Raw genomic sequence first — 10817 nt, forward strand, 5'->3', positions numbered from 1 at the left:
GGTTCAGAGTATAGCAATGGCATAGTATTGTTGTGTTCCCCTATAGAAATGGGTAATTCGTCTGTAAATCGAACTAAACTTGTCACCCCAGAAGATCCCTGAACATTCATGGCAGTGCCTGACGTGGGATATTTTCCATCATGGACACAGGAATGAGTCACTCCAGTGTCTACAAGAAATGAGAATGTCTTTCCTCCTATAGTCACCTTGACCCTTGGTTCTTCTTGGGGGTATGGTGTTAAAGATAGTACTGAACACATCAGGTCATCCTGTTGAGCCTGGGCTCAGAGAGGATCTTGTAGCCCTCACGGAGAGGTGTCTCAGAACTCATCACAGAACTGTCCTTAAAACAGGTTTCAATGAGGGCAAGAACATCAAGGTACAGGTGTTCAAGAAGGTAACATATGTCGGACGAGTGATTGACTGCAGAGCGAGAGTTGAGTGTGGCAACGCGGAGCAGATTGCCATTTGTGAAGGATTTATGGGGGAGCAGGGGACAGAGGTCCCCCTCTTAAGCAACGTGGGTGCCTGAGGGATAGAGGCAAGATAAGGCAGAGGGGCTAAAGGGAGTGCAGTCAAGGGAGCCAGGACAGTAGTAGGTGGCAAGGGAGCCAGTGAAGGAGTGAAGGAGGGGACGCAGGGGGCAAGGGGCCCCAGATGTATTGGCAGTGGGACACAAGGGCACCTGCGTGGGAGCGGCTGACAAGGATGTCTGTGCAGAGAGAGTGGGAAAGGAAGCCAAGGTGTGTCTAGCATGCAGGGGAGCCAGGGAGGAAGTGGGTGCAGTTGGCAAGGGAGCCAGTGAGGAGGAAGGTGGAAGGTTGATCAAAAAGAAGTAGGTTGGGTAGAGGACCTTGTACTAAGACGGATATTGCCAATTCTGTTGTTTCATGCCTCCTCTACTTCTACATATTCAAGCCATATGTCCTATGTTTCCACAATTCCAACATGTCAAGGGCTTTCTGCCATTAAATCCTCCCCTTCCTTGAGGGTTTTGAAACCTCTACATCCTCCTCCTCGAGGCCCATTCCCTCAGTTTCTAGGCATATCATTATACCCATTCTGATCTGGGCATTAGCTATATTATTTTGCTATGGCAACCGCATCTCTTGCGCTGTGCTTCCCTCTATGCTTGTCAACACTGTTCCCTCGATGGTGAAGTTTGATAATTTTTTTCTGCACCAACTTCGCCTCATCTTGCTTTCTACCCTAAACTTTCTTCTTGTATTTCTCCTTTAGCATCTTGCAATAATGCACGATTGCCAATTGTATCTCTGGCCATGGATTTGCCTCCATTTCCACCTGTTTCTTTAACTGCTTTTGCACTGGTTCTGGCAGTTCCTGACATAATATGTGGTAAAATAACGCTACTGTTTTATCCCACTATTCGTGCATCTCTACGTTCCATCTATCCTGAATATCCTGAATAAAAGAAATGGGGTCTTCGTCCTCCCTCATCTTCCTTGTCATTATCGCCCCAATATCCGATGTGTCTGGATATTGTACCCTTAGTGCTTGCCATAGGTCTACTTCACAGTTATTAAATGGTGCCCCATCATGCACTTTGTTTTGTGCAGTTACTTTTCGATGCCCTGCACTTTTCCAATGTCATCCGATCTCTCCCCTACGATGGCTGATTATAGGACTTTTATATCGTCTATATTCCTGACGTAATTTTCTCTAATTCTTTGATCAATTTTCCCACACTGGAAGTTAAACTCAGCAGCGTGCATTTTAAGTTATCCTTATCCATCTGGGGGTATATATTATAGTTGACCCTCTCCTTTGTCTAATAGTGGGAACTGTGAACACCCTGATCCTTTGTCATATCTGCCCACACTCCTTGTCTTCCAGGCAGAATTATCATTGCCTGCTTGTTTTCTCCCTGGCAATACCCTTAGTCTGCTCACAGAGGGCAGGGACGAATCCCCTATTTTGTGCGATTCTACTTGTGGTTGTTCAGAATATCATATTGGATCCAGTGTTTTTCTTATAGTGTCCTCTAGATTTAACCATTTTACCCCTTTATCTATGCTTGATTCTCTTGAAAATCCATATGTGCCTTCTTCTCGCATCTTCTTATTTTTGTTTCCTTTCCTTGTCTGACATTATTATGCCCCATCTCGTATGACTATTTTCCTCTTCCGCATCATTAAGATCGAACCCACTTAAGGATATAGTTCTATGGTCATCTGGTCTGATGTCATCAAAGCTTCCTTCTGTTCCTCTAAAGGATGCTCCTTGTTCACCCTCTTGAGTTTTATATCCTTCCTTATCCCTCATGTGGCTATATAGTTTGCCCATTCTTGTTCCTATGGTCTCTATATCTTCTTCTCTCCATGTTGGCATATCTAATGGTCCTCACTACCCTGCATGGGATGGTTGTGGCCCTCTCTCTTCTTTAGTTCGTTCTTGCATTTCTATGGGTATAATGCTTCTATGGCATACATATTCAATCTCATCATCTTTAAATCCTCTACTTCTGTTAATTTCTTCCTCCCTTCTCCTTATTTTCTTTAATTATTCTTCCTCGCACCATCTTTATAACCTACGTGCTTTCAATCTTTGAGCTTCTATTTCTTCTTGTTTCTCTTCTTCTAGCCTCTCCTTCTCCCTTTTTTCCTCATATTCTCTTTGTTCTTCCTTCACTTACATTCCTTGTCTCTTTCTTGTTTATATAGCCTTTCTTCCTCCTTCTCTTTCACTTTCTTATCGTTCTCTTCTCGTTCCTCTCTTTCTCGAACTCCACCAATACCTTTGTCATATAGTTGGAGCAATATTTCTTTACGTTCTTTACTATTAATGCACCCTTAGCTATATCTGTCATTCTTTTTTTTGTTTCACTGCTTCTTCTATCTCAATGTGTTTGCTGTGTCTATCCTTTGATCATAACGCTATTTACTTTCATTGCTTATCTGTATATAATTGCGCTCTCTACTTTTGCTCTCTGCTCATTCGATTCACTAGTATAGGCAGGGAGTTCATATGGTGGATTAAAATACCCCACTGCTGCTTTCAGTTCCTTTAGAGGATAGAATCCCTTTTCTTTATTTTCTACATCTTGTTTCTCGGGAGGGGAAAGAGGAGCTGAAGGTGTTATATCTTCCCCTTTGTGCTGAATTAGCATCCACTCCCTATACCCTGGGTCTTCTTTCTCATTCTGGTACATTTTCCAAAGTTCTAGTACTGCAAATCTTTTCTATAGCTTCTTTCCCTTATGCGTGGCATGTAAATATGTCATCATATTCCACAATACCATATTTGACAATGAGCCTCCTGGAGGCCAGGACATAAATGTATTATTGGTTGTGCCCTTAAACCATTCAGAATGGTACTGCATAATCTTGGCTGTATATCTTGGATTTGTTCTGCATTGGTGTGTGAGAGGTGTTTCTTCCATTACAACAAGCCAATTCAGACTGTCAATACTTACTCAATTTCTTTCTCTCCATTCCACATTAATAAAATATATAGTTTCATTATATTTCAGTAGGCACCATCACTCGCCACTAGTATTCCAGGAGATCAAAATAATGTCCCGGCCTAGGTTCTTTCATTTTTTTGTGTATCGTTTTTGTTTTTTTAGGATCTTCAACCTGTCTTTTTTACTTCTATTTTGGTTTCGTCTAATTCCAGCCTGTGAATTGACATCGATCCGTTTGCAAAAAAGTGTAAGGAAAAATTGCTTATTATTTATTTATTTACACTATTCTTTCTTTATTTTTTGTTGTTTGTTTTATACATTTTTGGCCTGATTCACAGACCGTTTTCCTATGGGATTGTGTCATTATAAAATATGTCTGTGAATCTCGTGAGTGACAGCAGGCGTTAAACCCAATTTTTGGAGGGTCTCTTACTAGTGAAAGAGGCCTCATAAAGAAAATAAAAAAAATAATTAAAATAAATATATAAAATATGTCTGTGACTCAGGCCATTTAACTCTAATACAATCATATTATACCCTTTACATATGTGCAATTCCTATATATATATAAGTTTCCTTTTACGTACGTCTTTCTCCACTGCCTTAGTGGATGTATCCTCCTTTCTTTTTATTGCCCCCTCTGGGAGTTTGATACATGCTCTTCTAATAGGCTCTGCCCTTAGTAATCCTTAATGCTCCGATATGGAACTATAGTGTTTACAATTTCTGTCTCTCTTGAGCCTCTGAATTCAGGGTATCCTTATCTCTCTTCATTTTATAATCCCCAAAAATCCAGTTACTCTTATTTCTCTTTCATTTATAACATAACATAATTACAGTCCCTCCCCCCTTATGTTTTTACCAACTGCAATGACCTTTTTACGTCTGGCAGTCAGCTCGAGTCCCCCGGCATCGACTCTCCCATAATCGACCAGTTCGCCTTTCGTCTGCAGGGAATCTGTGGGGAATGGACAGGAATTTTGTCAAACATTGACCTGTTGACCATATATTGATCACATGATACTTCTTGCGCACTGCTCCCCCCAGGAAACTCCACGCTCATCTGGCTAGTGGTGGGAGCCGTCAAGTACCCAGGAATCTAGGTCTGGGTTCTAGGTCTGGGCTCTAAGTCGATTAAGCCTGAACCATCCTCTGTTACCAAATGTGCTGTCGCACATTGAAGCATATGTGTTCTAAATGGAATTACCAATAAAATATCTCAGACCAAATAACTGGATAGACTCAAAGGAGATGGTAAAATACTGCTTTCATCTCAAAGAAGTGAAGCAGGACGAATAAACACTCATCAAATCGATTCATGCAGGATCACAATGTCTTTTCGATTATATTCAGTTTATGTAATGCTAGATGCGTCATCTATGATGTGATCCTACATGTCACACACCGCAAAACCTACCGAAGTGTGGGATTGGATTAGGGGAACTTGTCTACATATAGAAAATACATGTGTTAATCCCTCATTGGTGGTCTCTTGTCTGTGTGACACACCCTGAGCTACTTCTATACACGTCATAGCAGAGAATATGGCAGCAGAATAAAACCTTGCAACACCGTATGTAAAAGTGCATGGCAGGATTTTCTGATTGGTTGGCAACCCAAATAAAACCTTGGAAATTCGACTTGCTAGCAGCACGTGCGTAGAAATAAAACCCAGGTGATTGGAGATAAGTCAGCTCTCTCCTTGCTTTCCCAATTAGACTACCCTCTCTCATTGGTATGGCTCATGCCAGTGTCTTCTGTTTGAAGGCTGACCTTGCCAGTCGGCACTGTTTCTGGACATTTGAGAGAGTGCAGGCACATCATTATCTTAGCTTCAGACTTAATGAATAGCCCTTGTTTGTGAGCTCTTCGTCACGTGTTACAAGTGTAACGCTCACCTGATTCCCGTAGAGGCGCCGGTCTTGACTGGGCGTATACCGTATCTGCAAAGGTGATGTGTAACACACGGCTGGCTCTTTGGGCTGGACCTCTGTGCACTGTATGTCTGACTTGAAGGGTAAGATGTCTGCAGATAGAAAATATGGGATTAAGGAACTGGGTTATTGAATGTCTCTCTCTTCTTCCCTTTCTCTTCTCCTGTAGAACCCCAAAGGTTAACGCTCTCACCTTAGGTAAGTGAACGCTGTGCTCTCCATCTGCCTCGGGGCCGGGTGCTGTAACCAGTTTCTTCACTGGATAAGGGGAGCAGGTCTCTTGACTTCAGAGGACTGCTGTCCGTTGTTTACTGCACGAACGGTAAGTTCCGAGTAATTCTAATGTCTTTAAAGTCTTTAGTAATGATGTTTCTTGTTTTGCAGGGTTCCGGCGATGGCGGATGACGGGCTGAAGTGAGTTGAAGATGGAGCCCGTGTGATGAATAGAAGCGCCTGGAAGCACGTAAGTAAGCGCTTGTTGCCTGCTTCACGATGCGCTCTAACTGTCTTTTTATTTTGCAGGTACAAGTTCGGAGCGGCTGCAGGGTGCCGGAATACCCACTGGGTTAGATGTGGAAAGGAGTAATGGCACGTGAGTATTAAAGTTCCGCAATGTCTTTAAACGCACCTTGTTTTGTCTTTCAGATGCGGGATGCAGCGCCGAAGGCCTCCGGAGCGTGCAAAGAGTTGGTAAGCTTTTGTCTTTCAAATGCCGGAATGCAGTGTGAAGACCTCCGGAGCGCACGAAGAGTAGGTAAGCCTTTGTCTTTCAGATGCCGGAATGCAGCGCGAGGCGTTGGTGACAGCCGATGGACCAGGTAAGTGAAGAGCTGTCACTGAAGACCGTAATGCTAACCTGTTCTTTCTTGTCTTTATAGGTGTTGCTGAAGACTGGATTCAGGATGGTAAGCCTTTTTCCTTAGGCCCAGGATCAGATGCAGAAGACACGATGAGCGTTCTGCTGCAGAGGATGCAGAATAACGCAAAGCAAGATTCATCCATCGGGTGTGGTTTAAATAGCCTCCTGTAGTGCTTAGGTGTCTCCTTCCACAGCCACGCCTAGGTAAGAAAAGAGTTCCTGCTTTCCAGAAGAGTTCCAGTGTTCTGAATCTAGGGAGTGGCTCCTGCCCCACCCAACAGGAAAAGTAGTTCCAAACAGAAGAGGATCAGAGGCTCAACTGGCAGGCAAGTAAGCAGCATGGTCTGCTGCAGGTAAGTCCACCCAAGCATTATGAGCCCGGCGCTTCCAGCGCTGGGACTGGGCATATTTATGAGCCTGGTGCCACTGGCGCCAGGACTGGGTCCAAAAGGTCCCAATTGGGACTGGTTGGCACTCGGAACCTGGGTTATGGATCTGCTTCCAAGGGAGTTGGGAAAACCCTGACCTTTTGGAAGCAGAGATCATGACAACAAGACCATGAAATTGTCTATGTTGATGGTGCATTTAACCTCATTTGATTGAATTATGCTGGGTGCATTTGTTCCTCTTGGCCTTTAGAGACTTGCTCTCTCTATCCCATATTAACTTCATGCCCTTATAATTATTCAATATTTGGCATTCATACATTTTCTTGTTCCTCCTAATCTTTGGGAAAAATGTCCTCAAACATGGTCTGCTCGTTAGACTCCATTCATGCTTTCCCTTCATCTCTTGAAATAGCATCACTGGTTCTCAGAAAATGTACTACTCTTTTTTGCATGGGAAAACAACTTCTCCATCATATTTCCACGTTAAGATCCTGGGCTCGTATTTTGAGGTAGCTGGGTTGAATGACATAAGCCGTTGTCCATCTTCTTCTAACCGTCATTCTAAACGTTCAATATATAACTAGCTTCTACAAATTCTTTCTACCTCGAGTTTCAGCGTATCTGCAGTTATTGACCAGTAAGTCACTTCATTCTTCTTTGTGTTCATAGGTACTGCATCATGGAATAAACATTTCTCTTAGTGCTTCAGTTACATCGTCATTCTTAAGTATTTTCATATTGTATCTTCTTTATGACATTCTTTTGCTGTCATCAGTCTTTGGTTTATTGCACACTCATTCTGTACATGGCTGCATTTCGACAGCTCGGCAAAGTGCATCTTTCTTGGTAACTTTCCTCCACCATGTCAGCTTGCGGGTACACTCTGATGGTTTATCTGAGTGCATATCATCTATCATATACTCAATGAGGTGTAGAATCATTGCAAGGATTCAGGCATGGGTTCCACCATCATGGTTCTTCGTCTGTCATCTCAATATGATGGTGATAAGGGGACGTGAGAAGACAGGTACCTCCTTCTCTAAAGTTCAAAATATAGTTCAGACTGATATGACATGAAGTCAAGAACATCAAAAGGAATATTATAACAAGAAAGCAGTGATGAGATTTATTCTGTAGGTCAAAAGGTATTGGTTTTACTTCCATCCTCTGACAATAAAATGCTCTCCGAGTGGCACGGTCCATATGAAATCATAGAACGAACAGGACCTTCCAATTATGAGGCATGTGGATCCAATCCTTTCTGTAAATTATATATAGACAATACACTACAACAGTAGGAAAACTATTTTGGTAATACATAAGCACATACGGACCACTACCTGGTACACAATATTAAACCGATCCCAATACTTTCTATGTACTATATGTATACATTAGACAATAATTTGCAATATGTCTCTTTTTACTTGTCATAAAACACCTAAAGAAGTGATAAACACTGAGTGACTCTCCAAAACCAGCCAAAAACCAAAGAAACACTTGATCAGAAGTGGTGGGCCACCTCTTGACATAAACTATGAAACAGTGTGTCTGAATCACCAAAGTCATGCATGCTACATGATGCCATAAGTGAAAATGCACATACATCAGAAATTAACTTTCCGAGCTTTCATTTTACAAATGTAGAAACAGGGTTCTACAATGAAAAGAAGTGTAATAAGCGCCCGAGCACCTGCCAAGCAAGTGGTTAACCTGATGACGAGTCTGAGCCTCTGGATAAAGAGTGCTTTGCCAGCAGACCATGGGGAGGAAGTATGTCAGTTCCCGGCTAGCTTGGAGGAATGGTGTTTACCTGGCGTGGGAATCAGGTTGTGGCAGTTGGAGCGGTGGGAGTACCGGAGCACTGTCGTCCCCCGGAGCAGAAACTGCAATGCTTACGTCAAGTGGAGGTTGTGGGTCCTGGCGAAGATCGATTGCCTGTGGCTGTTCTGCACACTAACGTGTTCTGTATTGCAGTTGTAAGAAAAAGACGTATCGGCGTTTCATAACGTGAGTACGTCATGCGTGCAGCAGCCTGGAAGGACTGGTATAATTGGATCGGATTACTGGAATTAAAACGTGCCTCTGCACTCGAGAGAAGAGCTACGTAGCATAATGGTGTGAGATATTTTTTATTATTTCATAATGTCGGCAGCACCAAGGAGAGATATTACGGCATCCGGCTGTCGGACGTTTGACAATTCTTTGGATGTGCTGTTTGCCATGTGTAGCTGTTTATCCGCGTTGTTCCTGAAATGCGGTTGTTTGTTTCTTGGTTACAGCATAGCGTGCTTCTCTCTCGTGCCTGGATGTGCATGCAATGGTTTGGGGAACAGTGTAGTGGAAATTGACTTATATTATTAACACCTGCCTGTGGAGTAAAGTTCATATATATGTATACAACTTTATAGCAGTTGGATGTGAGTTTAATGGGTTGACTATATATATATTATTACTAAATTGCATACAATGTGCCTGATTATGTTTCGTAAATGAAAATGCAAATACTGTGGATTTTACAGAGTAATGCTGTATGTTTTAATAGTGATTCATACATAATTTCATGCAATATGTAGGTAATATGTAGGCGCGTGTTTAACATGATAAAGAACATGCGAATACTGGTGAGATGCACGTTTAAGAAAATGCATACTGTGTTCATTGGGGTAAATTGCAAAAACGGTTGGGAGGTACATTTGGGGAAATATATACCGCATTTAATGCAGATATTTGTGAAATGTTATTTATGTACTTTACACTTAGAGGCCGATTCATGGAATAAATAGCGCGGCGCAAGTGGGCAAAAACGTGCGAATCGCAGTGGAATTGCGAAAATCGCAGTGCAATTGCGAAAATCGCACGAAAAGCAGCGCACATCGATTCATGGAAGGGCGTGCGCGAAAAAACCATCAGATGTGCGCTAAAAAAGTGCGCGGCGCACGTTGGCGCACAGGCCATCTAACGGCGTGCGCCAGGTCACAGCGAAAATCGCACAGGCCACAGCGAAAATCGCACATAGCGCGGCGCACGCTACAAAAGTAGGCGGAACACGGGGCGTAACAATCGGAATGGGGAACAACTTGCCAAAATGTGGGCGTCACGGGGGAAGTACAGGGTGAAAGTGCGCGGAACGCCCACACGCTCGCCTACAACACGTATTCATGGAATCAAATAGGGCAAAACAGCGCACGGTCAAACCAGCGCACAGGCACAAACACGACCGCCACAAGAAAGCAGGCGGTAGCGTCCCTGCGCCTGTAAAAAATGTGCACCAAAAGGTGCGCCAACAAATAGCACCTATATACAGCTATGATGAATGTCCAATACTGTGGCCCTCCAGGACAAATGACGTGCAAAGGGGTACCCACAAACACGGACACCCGCTGACTTAAAAATAACGTGTGCGTGTATTTCGGGGTGCACGGGAAGTTTCACACGCGAATTGGCTGGGTACGTGGATTCCAGGGGTGCGTGGGAAGTTCCACACGCGATTTGGCTGGGTACGTGGATCACAGGGGTGCGCGGGAAGTTCCACACGCGATTTGGCCGGGTACGTGGATTTCAGGGGTGCGCGGGAAGTTCCACACGCGATTTGGCCGGGTGCGTGTATTTCAGGGGTGCACAGGAAGTTAAACACGCGATTTGGCTGGGTACGTGGATTCCAGGGGTGCGCGGGAAGTTCAACATGCGATTTTGCTGGGTACGTGGATTCCAGGGGTGCGCGGGAAGTTCAACACGCGATTTGGTGGGGGAACGTGGATTCCAGGGGTGAGCGGTAAGTTCAACACGGGATTTGGCTGGGTACGTGTATTTCTGTGTTGCAGGGGAATGCTACACGTGATATGGCCTGTGGGTCCCCCCAGGTGTTCCCCCTACACCCTCCACGGCCCCTGCAGGCAGCCCACACCACAGGGTACTACCCTGCACCCCTGCTCATGTCCCACAGGCAACCCATCCACCATGGCCATGCCCACCAACCAACCCACATGTCATCTTGCACCACTGATCACAAACACATGTCTCCCACCACCCCCACCCCCCAACCACCAGGGGCAGCCTCCACCAGGCCCCCACTCATGTCCCCCTGCACCCCCACCCCCCAGCCACCAGGGGCAGCCTCCACCAGGCCCCCACACATGTCTCCCACCACCCCCACCCCCCAGCAGTGCAGGGGCAGCCTCCACCAGGCACCCACTCATGTCTACCACCAC

The 10817-nt window shown here is 44.5% G+C and overlaps 1 long non-coding RNA gene across 1 annotated transcript in view; it reads right to left on the reverse strand.

Annotated features, from left to right (window-relative positions):
• The window catches only part of LOC138452611 (uncharacterized), a 128685-nt gene extending 120075 nt beyond the window's left edge, over positions 1-8610 (reverse strand). Inside the window, exon 1 of the long non-coding RNA XR_011260262.1 lies at positions 8420-8610. This is a non-coding gene — a long non-coding RNA (uncharacterized lncRNA). The remainder of the gene's footprint in view (positions 1-8419) is intronic.
• Between the last annotated feature and the right edge of the window lie 2207 nt (positions 8611-10817).

The sequence above is a fragment of the Ambystoma mexicanum genome, chromosome 4p (assembly GCF_040938575.1).
Source record: "Ambystoma mexicanum isolate Mex_15411 chromosome 4p, UKY_AmexF1_1, whole genome shotgun sequence".
Taxonomy (NCBI): Eukaryota; Metazoa; Chordata; class Amphibia; order Caudata; family Ambystomatidae; genus Ambystoma; species Ambystoma mexicanum.